This window comes from Saccopteryx bilineata, chromosome 5 (genome assembly GCF_036850765.1).
Source record: "Saccopteryx bilineata isolate mSacBil1 chromosome 5, mSacBil1_pri_phased_curated, whole genome shotgun sequence".
Lineage (NCBI taxonomy): Eukaryota > Metazoa > Chordata > Mammalia > Chiroptera > Emballonuridae > Saccopteryx > Saccopteryx bilineata.
In genome coordinates this window covers 247,563,467-247,578,227 of record NC_089494.1, presented here as the reverse complement: position 1 = coordinate 247,578,227, position 14,761 = coordinate 247,563,467, and positions in this window count along the sequence as shown.

Genomic DNA, 14,761 nt, shown 5'->3' with positions numbered 1-14,761 from the left:
CCGAGGTTGCCAGTTTGAGTGTGGGCTCATCTGGTTTGAGCAAAGCTCACCAGCTTGGACCCAAGGTCGTTGTCTTGAGCAAGGGGTTACTTGGTCTGCTGAAGGCCCACGGTCAAGGCACATATGAGAAAGCAATCAATGAACAACTAAGGTGTTGCAATGAAAAACTGATGATTGATGCTTCTCATCTCTTTCCATTCCTGTCTGTCTGTCCCTCTCTCTGACTCTCTGTCTGTAAAAAAAAAAAAAAATAGAGCATTATGTGAAGTGAAATAAGCCATTCAGAGAAAGACAACTACCATATGATCTCGCTTATGCGTGGAGTCTAATGGACAAACTAAACTGATGAACAAAATAGAAGCGGAGGTATGGACACATGGAACAGACTGGCAGCCGTCAGAGGGGTGGGGGGTGAGGGACTGGATGAAAGAAGGGGAAGGGATCAGCCAAAAAACATGTATACATAACACATAGACACATACAACAGAGTAGTGATAGCCAGAGGGAAAGGGGGTGGGGTAGGTGGAGGTGGGCAAGGGGGTGCGAAAGGGGGTGCGAAAACGGGACACAAGAGACTTGGCTTGGGGGGACGAGCACATGATACAGGGTGCAGATGATGCTTCATTGAGTTGTGCACTTGAAACCTGTATGGGTTTGTGAACTAGTGTCATCCCAATAAACTCAATTTATATACATGCAGAATCTGCTTTTTTCTTCTCTACTTGCTATTTTGAAGGACCATCTCAGCTCCATGGGGTCAGCTGAGACTTTGGTTGAGATTTTCTTGTGAGTCAACTCTTTCCTCTGCCTGATACCATTTCCTTCTCTTCCTTTCCACAGATGTTGACTTCTCTGGACCACATGCCTCACCCATCAACCCACACTCATTCTGCCCAGTTGCGTTAGAGGAGTCAGGAAGCAGGAGCTTTCTTAGCTCTCTGGCTTCTACCAACAACCCATAGTCCTAAGTCTCTGTTAGCCCTATTTCCTCATCCCAGTTTATGCCTTGTGAAGGATCCCTTTCTTTGATGGAATTAGGGTCAGAGGTATAGGCAAATTGAGCCAAATCTGAGACAGGTTTGGAAAGAGATTACACTGAATTTCAACTCTCCCTAATTTTCCTCTTCTTTCTCCGCGATGTGGGAGTCCTAGACCCAAGTATGAAACAGCTGGGGTATAGACAAAGTCAAATGTGGAGGAAGGTTTTGGAGTAGGAAGGGTGTGAGGGAAGACTAAGGCCACACGCAGCTTAGGTGGACCCGGGCGGTGGGCATCCATTCCTACTGATGAATGGATTTTTTATTTCCCTATTAATGACTATGCAAACCAGATAAGGAAATGCATTATCTGTATTATGTTTCCCATCCATGATGTTTTCCTGGCCAGTCTCTTTCTCCTGTCTGGATTAAGATGTCCTAACAAGCTGAGGCGCGTAGCCTGTCAGTGCTTGACTATCCAGCCAAGACAACGAGGCAGAGAGGTCCAAGGACAGAAAGTTTTCTAATAGCTCTGTGTAGCGTGCATTGACACGCATGCTTGGTAAACAGTCATATTGTCGTTGTGCTCACGGAATCGATGCTGTATTTACACTCACGAGGAGAACGCTGCTTCAGCATATTGTTAATTAGGACACTACCCGAGGCTAGTGCAGATAAATCTCCTCAAATATGCTTACTGTATGGAGTAATCATGATTAATTAGCACATACGATTGGGCCAAAATGTGAGGACTTGAGGGGAATCTTGATTTGTCTGTCGCCTGTTGCATGAGTGGTGGAAAAGCTTCCAGCTGAGGCACGGACTCCAGGAGCTCATCCAGCAGGTACCGTGGTGTTAGGTGATCAAGAGATGATAAATAGACCGCCAGTAATGCCCTTTCAATTACCCTTGTAAAGTTGCCACTTAGAGACCTCAAGGGTATTGGATCAAGACACCAGCAGGCTAATGGGCAAGAGGCCTGCGGAGAGGGCTTGGCGCTTGCTCGCTGGCTGGAGAGTCCAGGAGCTTAGATTTGTTGTCATGCCCGACTGCCCCTTGGTAGCAGTGAGCTTTCTCCCTTAGTTTTCAGACTGCTTGCCTGGGGGTGACCCACTCTGTGTTTCCTGGGGACCAGAGGAATTGTTGGTGCTGGGCTGATTTTATCTTAAAATATTTTTGCAGACAACCTCCACGTGGTTGTCCGGGGCATCGCTCCATGGCAATAGAGTGGATGGGATCTGCACTCAGCCCAGCATGGGGCCTGCGCCTTGTCAGGCTTTGTTCTGCTGTGTCCTCTGGCTCCGACATTCATCTCCGGTGTCACTCTGTGGCCGAATGTTGCAGCTCCCGCCTGGGCGGTTTCAGGTGTCCGGTGAAATATGACTATGAACAAGACTTAGTTCTAGCCATTGGCAGTTCCATGTTAACTTTGGGGAGGGGACTGTATTGTCACCCTACTTCCCACCACTCTTCCAAAGCCACCCAAAGTAAACCTAGAGTAGGTGTTAGGGTTCTCTAGAAAAACAGAACTGGTAGGATATCTATTTCTATCTACGTATCTTATCTATCTATCTAAAAGGAGACTTATTGTGAAGAACTGACTCACAATTATGGATGCTGAGAAACCCATGATCTATTCTCTGTGAGTTGAACACGCAGGAAAACTGGGTCTGAGACTGAAGACCTGAGACCCAGGGCAGCCAATGGTTTAAATACCAGTCTGAGGGCAGGAGAAGATGAGATGCGATGTCCCAGCTCAGTGAGGCAGGCTAAGGGGGGGGGGAATTCCTTCTTCCTCCACCTTTCACTCTATTTAGCCTTGCAGCACATAGGATGGTGCCCGCCCACACAGCGGAGGGCAAGCTACTTCCGCCGATTCCAGTGCTAACCTGATCCGGAGACGCACTCACAGACGCCTTCAGACACAGTGTGTTACGTGGGCATCCTGTGGCCAACCATGTTTGCACATAAACCTGACCACAGAGAAGCAGTAAAAACTGGGAGCTTGCAATGGAAGCCGCTTCAAGCAACTCCACATGGTAAATATAAAATCTAGGCAGAATTGCTGTGCTTGCTACACATACGGAATTTCAAGGGTAAGTCCCCAGCCTCCCTTTCCAATCAGATTGTCATCCCCTAATTAACTCCTCCCCCCTCACATCTGAAATTTGGGAGCCTCCCATGGGACGCTTGTGGGAATGAGAGTCTGGTGGAGGAGGCAGATGGGTTCTCAACTAGCCTCTGACCAAAAGCAGAGCACGGAAAGGACTCTCATTTAGATAGAAGGTATATACCTGGGACAAGAGGGAGGGGGCAAAGAGTTTTGACTTTTGTCATAGATAGTGTTCAAGAGTGGGTGTGTCTATTGACCCAAGGTAGCGTTTCCATCAGGAACAAGAAGAAGGATATATACTGGAGGACTCTGTTTTGCTAACTCACCAGGACAGCAGCACGGAGACTCACAGAAGTTAGCTTTAACTAAGCCACAAGGAACCTGAGCTGCATTTCATCTGAGAGCACCCAAGGCGGGCTCAGCCGGCCAGGTGAAGTTAAACCAAGGGAGAGGAACTTAAGCCCCAGGTTGAGGCTGCAGACTCATTAGTTGGGAACTAAAGCCTGAAAACTAAGCTGCCTGAGCTTGGCCCGAAGCCCTGGCTTATGGCAGTGAGCTAATAGACTTTCCCTGTGCCTCCGTCCACGGGGCCTTTCCTTCCGTGAAAATGGGGGATTATGTCTCTGGGAGGTGATAGAGCTTCTCTTAGGGCAGGAAGGAAATCAATACAGAATCCCATAATGCTGTCGACTTACAGTGGTGTCTCAGCCGTTATCCTGAGAGCCCTGGAGATCCCCCTGGCAGAGTGTGTGTGCGCGCGCGCACTCATGGCCACACGCAGGGCATGCGGGAGCTCGTTCTTCACCCTTCCTCTGGCTTCTGGAGCACTTTGGGTTCACCCCCCCTCAGGCCCTGTACTGCGATCCTCTGTGCACGCCCCGTGTCCTCACTGGATGTGTGCGCCACGGGAACAAGAAAAGCACGTTCTCGGTTTGCTTAGTGCCAGGCATGCGACTGTGACCCGAGTCAGCATGGCCATTCAGTCTCTCCCCTGTGTGAGTATTCAGGTGGTGACAGTCACAAGCAGCAGCAAGTGTATCTCTAGGATAGATGAGTGTGGTGTTACAGAGGGATACAGGTATTTTTACGGAGCATACATAGTACTGAGTCCTCCATGTAAATCCTCTTTAAATTCAAATACGTCCCTGCAGCCCTTCGCTGTTCAGCCATGTATTAGTCTGTGTCAATATACATATGACAGATACTAGTTTACAATACAAACAAACTTGTGGCAACATTGCTCTGGTCGCCGAGAGTTTTGGACCAAATTGTGTCCCCCGCCCCCATCCTCTTCCTCCACCACTCAATTCATATGTTGAAGCCCTAATGCTGGGTACCTCAGAATGTTACTGTACTTGGAGATAGGGCCTTTAAACAGGTGATTATGTTAAAATGAGGCCATGGGCCTACTTCAGTGTGACCAGTGCATTAAACGGAGAGGAAGAGTCCCCAGGGATACATGCACACAGAGAAAGACCACGTGAGGGCACAGCAAGAAGGTGACCATCTGCATGCTAAGGAGAAAGACCCCCAAATACTAAACCTGTAAACATCTTGGACTTCCAGCCTCCAGAACTGTGAAAAAAATCAATCTCTGTTAAGCCATTAGTTTGTGGTATTTTGTAATGGCAGCCCTAGCAAACTAATACGCTGAGTTTTCAATATACCATATTCCCCATGTATAAGACACACCTTCGAAAAATTTTGGGTCTAAAACCTGAGTGCGTCTTATACAGTGGTTGTAGAGGTTTTTTTTACTTGCATTTCCTGCTTTTTCACACTTCTTTTTGTGCTCATTGTTGTAGATTTTTTTGCTCGCATTTCCCACTTTTTTGTGCTTGTCGTCTTTGTGCTCATTGTACCTGGGTGAAAAGATCCTGGGATAATATCAAGATTGAGATCGTTGTCAAGTCATTTAAGAAGTGTGGCATTTCTGCCTGACCTGTGGTGGCGCAGTGGATAAAGCGTTGACCTGGAAATGCTGAGGTCGCCAGTTCGAAACCCTGGGCTTGCCTGGTCAAGGCACATATGGGAGTTGATGCTTCCTGCTCCTCCCCCCCTTCTCTCTCTCTGTCTCTCTCTCTCTTCTCTCTCTCTCTCCTTTCTAAAAATGAATAAATAAAAAAAAAATTAAAAAAAAAAAAAAGAAGTGTGGCATTTCCAATGCCATAGAGGGAACTGAGGACGAGGCAATATATGAAGACAGTGATTCATCATCAGACACAGATGAGGACAAGCTAATGGATGGGAGTTTGACAGTGATGAGGAGTTGTATGAATTTTATGATGAATAAAACTTGAGTTCAATAACTTTATATAATACGTTTTTTTTTTTCAAATTACGGGCCCCAAAATTAAGATACGTCTTAAACATGGGAGCGTCTTATACATGGGGACATGCTTGGTTATTTTATAGAGAAAATAGCCAGGATTTAGAACAATTCTCTATCTTATCAGCAGGTAACGTTTGCTATAGGTAATTTTGGTTATTGATAGATGCAAGGAATCCACCTCAAAACTTAAATCACTTAAAATGCAAAAATGTATTTCTATTTCTCATTTTTTTGGTGGGTTGACTGGGATTAGTTGAGCAGTTCTTGCTTAGGATCTCTCTTAAGGTGACCGCCAGATGTCAATGGAACTGCAGTTATTTGAAGAGTCACCTGGGTTAGATGCCCCAGATGCAGTGGTGGGATTCAGCCGGTTCGCACCAGTTCAGCAGAACTGATAACTAATTTTTGGTTGAGTTCAGCAAACCGGTTGTTAAAATGGCACTTGTAATCAGAGTTCTCTCTAAAGTGGGTGCCTGGGCAGCCGCCCAATGTGGAAATCACAAATTTACATTCCTTACTCAATGTTCATCTGTACAACAGCATATTCTAAGCACCTGTAGTAATGTTCATTCCATCCATAGGTGAAAAAAATTTGACGGAACTATGCTTGTGATATTTATTTATTCACTTCATAAAACTCATTATACCCTTGATGAAATACTACATTTTAATTCTCTTGCATTTGTTACTTCAGTAAACATATAACGTAAAGAGAAAAAGTGCCCAACAACCCAGTGGGGGTGACAAGCTGTTATTGGAAATATCTTAAATAACAGTTTTATTGGTTTTTGGTCAGGTATTCTTTATTATTTTTTATTAATATTTTAAAACTCTTTCTTATAACACAGTCTAGTTCTATGTCCCTCTTTTATTGTTCTTATTTAAGTATTAAATGTATGAAATGATAAACTACCTTTCAGTATATATATTTTTATACTTAATGGTCATTAGGGCAGAGAACTGGTTGTTAAATTATTTGAATGCCCAAACTGCCCAGATGGCTTCTTCGCTTACATGTTTAGTGCCCGAGCAGTGGTGGCTGGAGGAACAGGAAGCTGGCCAAATGTCTCTTGTCATGTGGACTCTATGTAGCTTTCCACAGAGTTTTCTGTGTCAGGGTGACCTTGGGTAGTCAGACTCCTGACACAGTGGCTGGATTCCACCCAAATGAATGTTCCGAGACAACAAGATAGACAAAGCAAGGTTTCTTCAGCCTTGGACATTGTTTCTGCCACAATCAAATGCTTATGACTGAGTCCCAGGCCCAGTTCGGACTCAAAGGGAGGGGACTACACGAAGGCAAGTGATGGGATCTGTGTTGTGTGGGGGACCGTGTTGGAGATGAGCGACTCCTATATCCTGACTGAGAAGTTGGAATTGGACCTTACCCAGTTTCTGGGCATCCACGGAATGATTCTAATTCTTTCTTCACTTTATGTCTAGATCGGTCTTCTTAACCCCTTGCAGCGAGCCCATTACTCAAACCCTCCACTGTCTCTCCTCTATTCAGATCCTGGAGGATCTAGAGTAGCATTTCAACCTTACTCTAATGACCCCTTACTCTGAGGCAAGATCTGTATCATGTACAGAAGTTTTTCTTAATAAGATTTAAAGAATAAGAATGTGAGGGTTTCATTAATTTTAGAATTCAAACATATTAAGAGGTAGTCACAATTTTTTTTTTTTTACAATGGTGTCACGCTCACTTGTATTCTAACATCCTCCTGGGATAGTGAGGAAAGTGATGGGGTCTCTGGCGAACACACAGAGACGAGCCCCCAACCAGCAGGTGTCCCAGGCACGGCAAGTGTGCCCGGCCACCGCCTCACAGCCATGCTCACCAGGCAGTATCTGTGGCTCTATTTTGCAAACAGTACTCAGGGAAACCCTGTTTAGCAACAGGTTAATTGCATTTCTGCAAATAAAAAAACTAATTAAATAAATAAAAATGTAAAATAATGGTTTGTATTTAAGTTAATATATGATACACTGTGTTACTACTGGTGATTTGTGAAGGGGATATTAATGCAATTGCTATTTGTTTTGCTCATGGACACATTTTTAATAAAGAATAAGCTAAGGATGGTTGAAAAACACTGACTGACAGTAGTACTTACTGAGTCATTAGAGATGAGTAAAAATGATGTAGGAACATTCCTGGTTTCAATGATCCATCAGTTAGACAGTCAAAGCAACGGCAAAAGACGTTTAAAGGAATAAGGAACTTACTCTTAGCACCATGAAAAATATGAAAACTGTGTGGTATTTTAAACTGTAACTCACACTTATATATGTCGATCATCTATTAAAATATTTTATTAAAAACAATGTTTAATAAAACTAGATCAGTTTTGTCTTTATATCTACATGAATGTTTGCAATATTCAGTAGTCTGATTTAGTTGTAACACGCCTTTCTATATACAATATGCACAAACCAACAAATAAACAAAATTCTTCAGGACCATTTGCCTTCTTTCCATTTCAGTTATCTGTCGTTACATAGCAAACCACCCCAGAATGTGGTGCTTTGCAATAACCAACATTTACTTCTCATGGTTCTGTGGTTTAGTTGGCAATTCTTCTGCTGATTGCACCTGATATGACTGAATTCGGCTGGTGCGCCCGTGGCGGGCTGGCCGGCCCAGGCTGGCCTCGCTCCACTCACACGCGTGGCCTCAGGTGGTTTGGCAGGAATAGCTCGGCAAGGAGGTAAGAGCTGTGTAGAAATGACTGGTTTCATTTCTTACGCATTCACCACAAAGGTTTGTAATTCATTCCTAGATTAGACAGGCTAAGCCTAGGGTGCTGCGACAGAAACCTGATAATACAGTGGCCAACGAACAAAGACCTTTGCTTCCCTCTCACAGAACTGTCCTGTTGTCCTGATGTGAACCACCCGGTCCGTCGGCAGGGTAGATACTTTCCAAGCTTTTGGTTGGCTGTCCCTTAGGGTGTTGTCATTTTCTGCACAGTTGAAGCTGGACTGGTGCCACGTTTTGGGGTCCAGCTGTGGGAAAGTGGAGGGGCACAAGGAGGAGGTGCATCTTCTGTCCTACAGCCAGGTGGTCAGGGACAAAACTGGGCTGGGAATGTCATTGGGCTTGGTTGCCATGTGCTCGCCCTCCATTCCATAGAGTTCGACTGAGAGAACGGGTTAGGCGGGCAGCCTGCGGTCTTACTGCATTCGCATTCGTCCTTTTAAACTTTGTTGGGAGTGACGGTGGGCTTCCTGAGGACAGGGACAGGTGGGTGGAACAGGCGAGGGGGAGCCGTGGTGTGGACCTCACACTGGGTCCCGCCGAGCCCTCTGGACAGAGATGTCTGTAGAAAAAACAAAGTTAACAGTTAGATTGGAATGTTTACAACTTAAAATGGTCTTCTTGTATTTTTTAATTAAAATGTTGGCACCTGCTGGTGCTTCAAGGCAGATCATGGAAGAGACAAGTCCACAGATGAACACACGTGTCTAAGAGGAGGCTGATGCAAAAAGCTTGCCCAGAAGCACGCCACCCCTGGGGCTCGCCCGTTCATACTGTATGCCCGGGCTTGTGTGTTTCTGGTTGGGAGGTGACTCGGCATACACATCACGTAGGCATGTGTTCTGCCAGAGAAGTGCTTCCTATCTTGTAAGACGGAATTAAACACATTATTTTGTGCGGGTGGCAAAACCTGATGACTCTCAAGGTGCTCCTCCATCGAAGCGTGTCTGAGAACTGTTTGTTTAGGACACGGGGACGACCTGTTGTTTCATTAGCTTGGAATCATCCCACCATCTGTCCTTTGTGGCAGGTGATGTCCGGTGCCAGGTGAGGGACCACCCTTACCAAGATATATGCTTAGAAAGGCTGCTAGAGTCTGTTCCCAAGTAGAGCGCTCTCTCTCTCTCTCTCTCTCTCTCTCTCTCTCATACTTATGACAATCCCAACTGTATGCAGGGTGACCCTGGGTACCAGACGTTTGCTCCTTACCTTCTTCCCTGAAGCACATACCAATTGGTGGCAGTTTGAAAGTTTGTACTTCAGAAGCTTAAAAAAAATTTTTTTTCCTCCAAAGAGCAAGAAGACTTTTTTGGGCTGTCATCTTCTACAAATGAAGCCTGGTGGGAATGAATCCCTGCAAAAATGAGAACCAGACCTTCTCTCGTTGTGCCTGAGAGGGTCAGGGAGGGGACACTTCACTGCTCTGCCTTGTGAGCCTCTCCCTCAGGGTCCCATCTGCCTCATCACAGTCTGCCTCTGACTCACAGACACCAGCCCCCTGGGAGCTGTTCTCAAATCCAGAATCAATAAGCAGAGCTGTCAATCACACCAGGCACTCGAGCTGCGAGGTGTTGCCTTTACTGACGGGGGATTTCGGGGGAGGCCCAGGGCTCCATTTTCACAGCCGCTCACTTGGCTCTCAACAAAGTTTGCTAATTCTCACGATTAATTGCCTCATTAATGAAAGAGATTCCCACAGTCTGTCTATGCTTTGGGCCTGGTTGTCAGATACTTTTTGAAAGAGTTTAACGTCAATAAAAGTTTTGACTGTGTCATTAGTTTGGTTAAGTAAGCGTTTAAAACAGCTTCACTTGGGCGATCGCTGTGCTGGGGGCAGACCCAAAGAGGTCAGCGGCTCACGGGAATCCTCCGTGGGAGTGAGAAGTTAGTGTCTGCTGCTGGGGATTGAAGGGGAGGCAATGGGAAAAAAAAAATGAAAATGAATAAAAGCTAATTCAAACTTGGATATTAATTACTAATGCATACCACCGTGTGAAATGAATCCTGTCATTCGAGTTACTAAATACTTGGCTCGAGTTTGAAGGCTGCACTACTAGAATTTAATGACTTCCTTTATTACCTTGTTATATCCTTCCTGCCTCAGGACATTTGTATCGGCTTTTCACTCTACATGGTGTTTTCCTTCAGGTCTTTGCATGGGTCCCTCTTGCCCTTCTTTCAGTTATTTTATTTTATTTTCTGTATTTTTCTGAAGCTGGAAATGGGGAGAGACAGTCAGACAGACTCCCGCATGCGCCCGACCAGGATCCACCTGGCACGCCCACCAGGGGCGACGCTCTGCCCACCAGGGGGCGATGCTCTGCCATGACCAGAGCAGCTCTAGCGCCTGGGGCAGAGGCCAAGGAGCCATCCCCAGCGCCCGGGCCATCTTTGCTCCAATGGAGCCTCGGCTGCGGGAGGGGAAGAGAGAGACAGAGAGGAAGGGGAGGGGGTGGAGAAGCAAATGGGCGCTTCTCCTATGTGCCCTGGCCGGGAATCGAACCCGGGTCCCTCGCACGCCAGGCCGACGCTCTACCACTGAGCCAACTGGCTAGGAACCCTTCTTTCAGTTATTGATTTAAAGGTTACCACACTGGGGAGGTTCCTTCATGAACTTAATTAAAAATAGCTCCACCTGTCATCAGTCTGCCCCTCCCACTCTTCAGTGCCTGACAGGGGCAGGGTGTGTGTGTGCTTATTTGTATATTGTCTGTCTCTCCTCCGAAGCAGAAGGACTGGGTCTGTCTTGCCCAGAGCTGTATCATCCCCAGAGCCAGAACAATTCTTGGTGTATTATAAGTGCTCAACAAATATATGACAATGGGAGAAATGAAATACTAATAAGCAGCAATAGTAATAATAAAAAGACTTCCCAAATATTATCACCCAGAAAAAAACAACACCATTCACATTAGGAACTCATTGGTCCACATATATTTCTACAAAAACAGGATCCAAGTTTTGTTGCTATTGTAAGAGTTTTAACTTTAATTTCATTTGAATTGACCAAAAGAAAAAAAATGAAAAGAAAAATGAAATTTCCATGGACTTTTTTAAAAACTGTAACAGACTATTATTTCATCAAAAATTCCACTGAAAGAAATGATAAAAAACAGTAAGAAGATGGAGTTACTATCATTTTGTTGAAACAACACTTGGAGTTTAAATTTCTGTCCTGAAAGGTTAGTGTTCTCACAATTTCTCCCACTTTCCCAATTTTTGTTGGTCATATTATTTTGTTGATAATGGCCACCTTCTCTTTGGTATCTGTAATTCATACGATTGTGAAGTATTTATTTATAGTAAATGGAGTTTCCACCTACCATTATCCTTTCTATTGTGCTACTCCATTCCTGAGCTTTCCATTTTAATGAAACTCCTATTTGACTGGGAGTGGCAAATGGATTTTCCCAGCTGGTCAATAGGTGGCGCTGTAGCATTGCTGTTAAGACAGAATTTTCTAATGTCATTATCTGGGGGTTAACCTCTCAGCTCCCGCATTTCCTAGCTGTGTGACCTTGGGAAATTTACTTGCTTTCTCTGTTATCTTACTTTTTTTTAAATTTGAAAATGGGGATGGCAATAAAACCTACTCCGTATGTCCATTGTATGGGTTAAATGAGATAATTCATTCATGCTCTTCACCCAGCAAGCCCCTTACTTCCCTTGAGAGAGATCACATTCCTTTCAGTGTTTGTTGATTGCCCAAAGATCTCTCACCCTGAGTAACTGTGTAGACTGAGATAAAATATTCCTCCTTTGTGAGACCTCACCCATAAATCCCACAAATATCGTTGTTTGCTTATGTCCAGCTCCCTCCAACCAGGGCTTGCGAGTTCAAACGCTCTGATCTCTGACGTGTACAGCCATGGCAGTGACTGACCCCCGCCAAGGCACCGAGCCCAGGGAGGCCCCGCGAGGGCAGGCCAGGTGATGTTGAACCACGTTGGAGTCACGTCATCAGCCAGCCAGCCCGCCCAGGAGAAGGTCTGTGGCTACAACGGCAGTCACAGCCTGCCTGCTTCTGACAAGTTTAATTCCAGTCGGATGTGATGTGCCTTAATGCTGATATCCCTCCCGCCAAGGGGCATGCTGCTTGCTCAGATGTTGGTCACATTTTGATAATCATTTAACCGTTATTTATTGAGCACCCCGGGGTGCGGATAATCATCTCTGGCTGTCAGAGGAGGAGATCCACAAGAGTCAATGTAGAACCTGCAGACCTCCTCCCAACCAGAGCCTTCTCAGAGCTGGAGGCGGCAATGCGGTGTCAAGCCTCTCGTGAGACTGGTGTGTACGCAGAACTGGCTAAGTTTCTAGTACATATGAAAGATGGGAGAAAAATTTTAAAAATGTCTCTACTTTAGGAACTTCAATTAAGCCCTTTTTTAGTTTCTTGTTATTATGCTTATATTTCAGTCATTTCTCTATCACCTAACCTTTGACACAAATATGGAGCTCGTCTATTTCTATAACTGGATCTGGAAATCAGGGGTAGGGAAGAGTAAAATAATATGACAGATTTTCAAATTTCCTTGGTGAACCGCTGTGCCTAGTCATAAGTGAAATTTGGCATTTTAAATTGAATTTGTATTATTTTTATCTGTGAATTTTTTTTTAGTCTTTGATGTAAGGATTATGGTGGCTTTGGGGGCTTGATAAAAGTAAATTAAGATACCTTCTACATTCTGTTAAAATAGTATTCAAATAACATCAGCCTTACATATTTCTATTTAATTCATGAGCGTTTAAAAATTAACCTCTCTAATTCTAAAGAAAACTTTGTATATTTACTTATTTTTTTTCCCAAAGACCTAATTTTTGGATACTTATCAATTTTCCTCCAGGGGATTTTCAAAACATATGCATTATTCTCAATAAAAAACATTACTTGAATTTTAGGCTCTTGCCTATGAATATTCTCTTCTTTAGCCTGGGAATGAAAAACTTAGTCAAGGGAGATAAAATGGACAGAGTAGACTGAAGGCCATTCTGGGAGGTCCTTTCATTCCAGATCATCAGAGAGCTGGGCGAATGAACCTCATGACCTTGACTTTCTGCTGAACACTTGGGTTGGACTTTGCCGTTGTATTCTCAGCTCACATGCGGGAATGCCCTGAGGAAAGCAAAGTTTTGTAGGGGTATTATTGAGAGATTATATTCTGTATGATTCAGTGTCCTCTGTATGAAGACCTAGACAAGATCTTTCATTTAGACCTGTACTGTCCACATGCAGCTGCTGAGCACTTGAAACATGGCTCATACGACTGAGGAAACATTTTATTTTTAATTAATTTAAATTTAAAAATGAATACTCAGCTATTCAAAGACTTTTTAAGTATATTGGAACAACTCAGGTAGATGAGTCTACTTTTTCAACCTTACATTTTATGAAATCTGAATCTAGATTAAGTACATCTGCTGAAATTTTAGTGCTTCTATTGAGATGTGCTGTAAGTGTAAAAATACACATTATACTTTGATGACTTAGTAGGTAAAAAAAAATCTCATTACTAGTTTTATACATTTATTACGTTGAAATGAGAATATTTTGGGTGTATTGAGTTAAATAAAATGTTACTAAATTTAATATCTTTTAAAAAACCTTTTAAAATGTGGTTATTAGAACATTTAAAATTACATATGTGACTCACATTATATTGCTGTTAGACAGCTCTGGCATGGGCTACAGTTCCAGGGGAAAAATCTGTTTCTTCTAAAGAACTTGTATGTATTTTTTTGTTTTGTTGTCTCAAAGAAAATATGGATATTATAATCAAATTAATTTATCTAAAAAAGATAAATTCTAGGCCATCAGGATCTTATAGCCCTACTTATGGCTTAGTATTATTTCCTCTAAGATCTTATCACTTTCATGGCATCATTTAATTTTTCCTCCTGGTCTTATCTTCCTGCTGTGGGCATATTTGTTTGTGCTGTGGTTTAATTTAGTTGACATTTGTCTAATTGATCATGTCGTATGTATTGTCTAATTGATCATGTCGTATGTATTCTTGAGAGCAACACCAAGTCACAGTACAGAGAGCCCATTCTTCCCCGTGAATCATTTCAAGTTATAAGCATGGCAGGACACGGACAGTGGTCTGATGAAAGCCTTATCTTTGAAAGGAAAATGATAGAAACGCAAAGGGAGTGGTGTGCTGAGAGCCTAAACGCTCCCTCTAATTCAACAAGAGTCTTCTATTTCTAAAAGCCACTCCGGTTTGCGATCAGTGTCTGGAGATCTAGAAACCTCTCCCAGAGTGTTTTAAATAGGACCTCGCCTTTCACTAATTGAATGTCGCCGTTGAAGTGATAACGCCAGTGCTGCCGAACGTTATCACGAGGGGGATGGTTTTTTGCTGCTGAATCACGCTGAGGTAGAGCAGGAATACATGAGTGCAACATGAAAGATGTTGATAATACGGCCACATGATGCTGCCATGATTGATTGGCAGTTATACGGAGTTTAAAGTACTTTGATCTTATTTTTTCCCTATGAAACCCAGTCGAGTGGTTTCACAGTAATGATTGTGTTTTGGGTTATAGTAAAAGACTGGCCCAGCTGGTCCTATAAA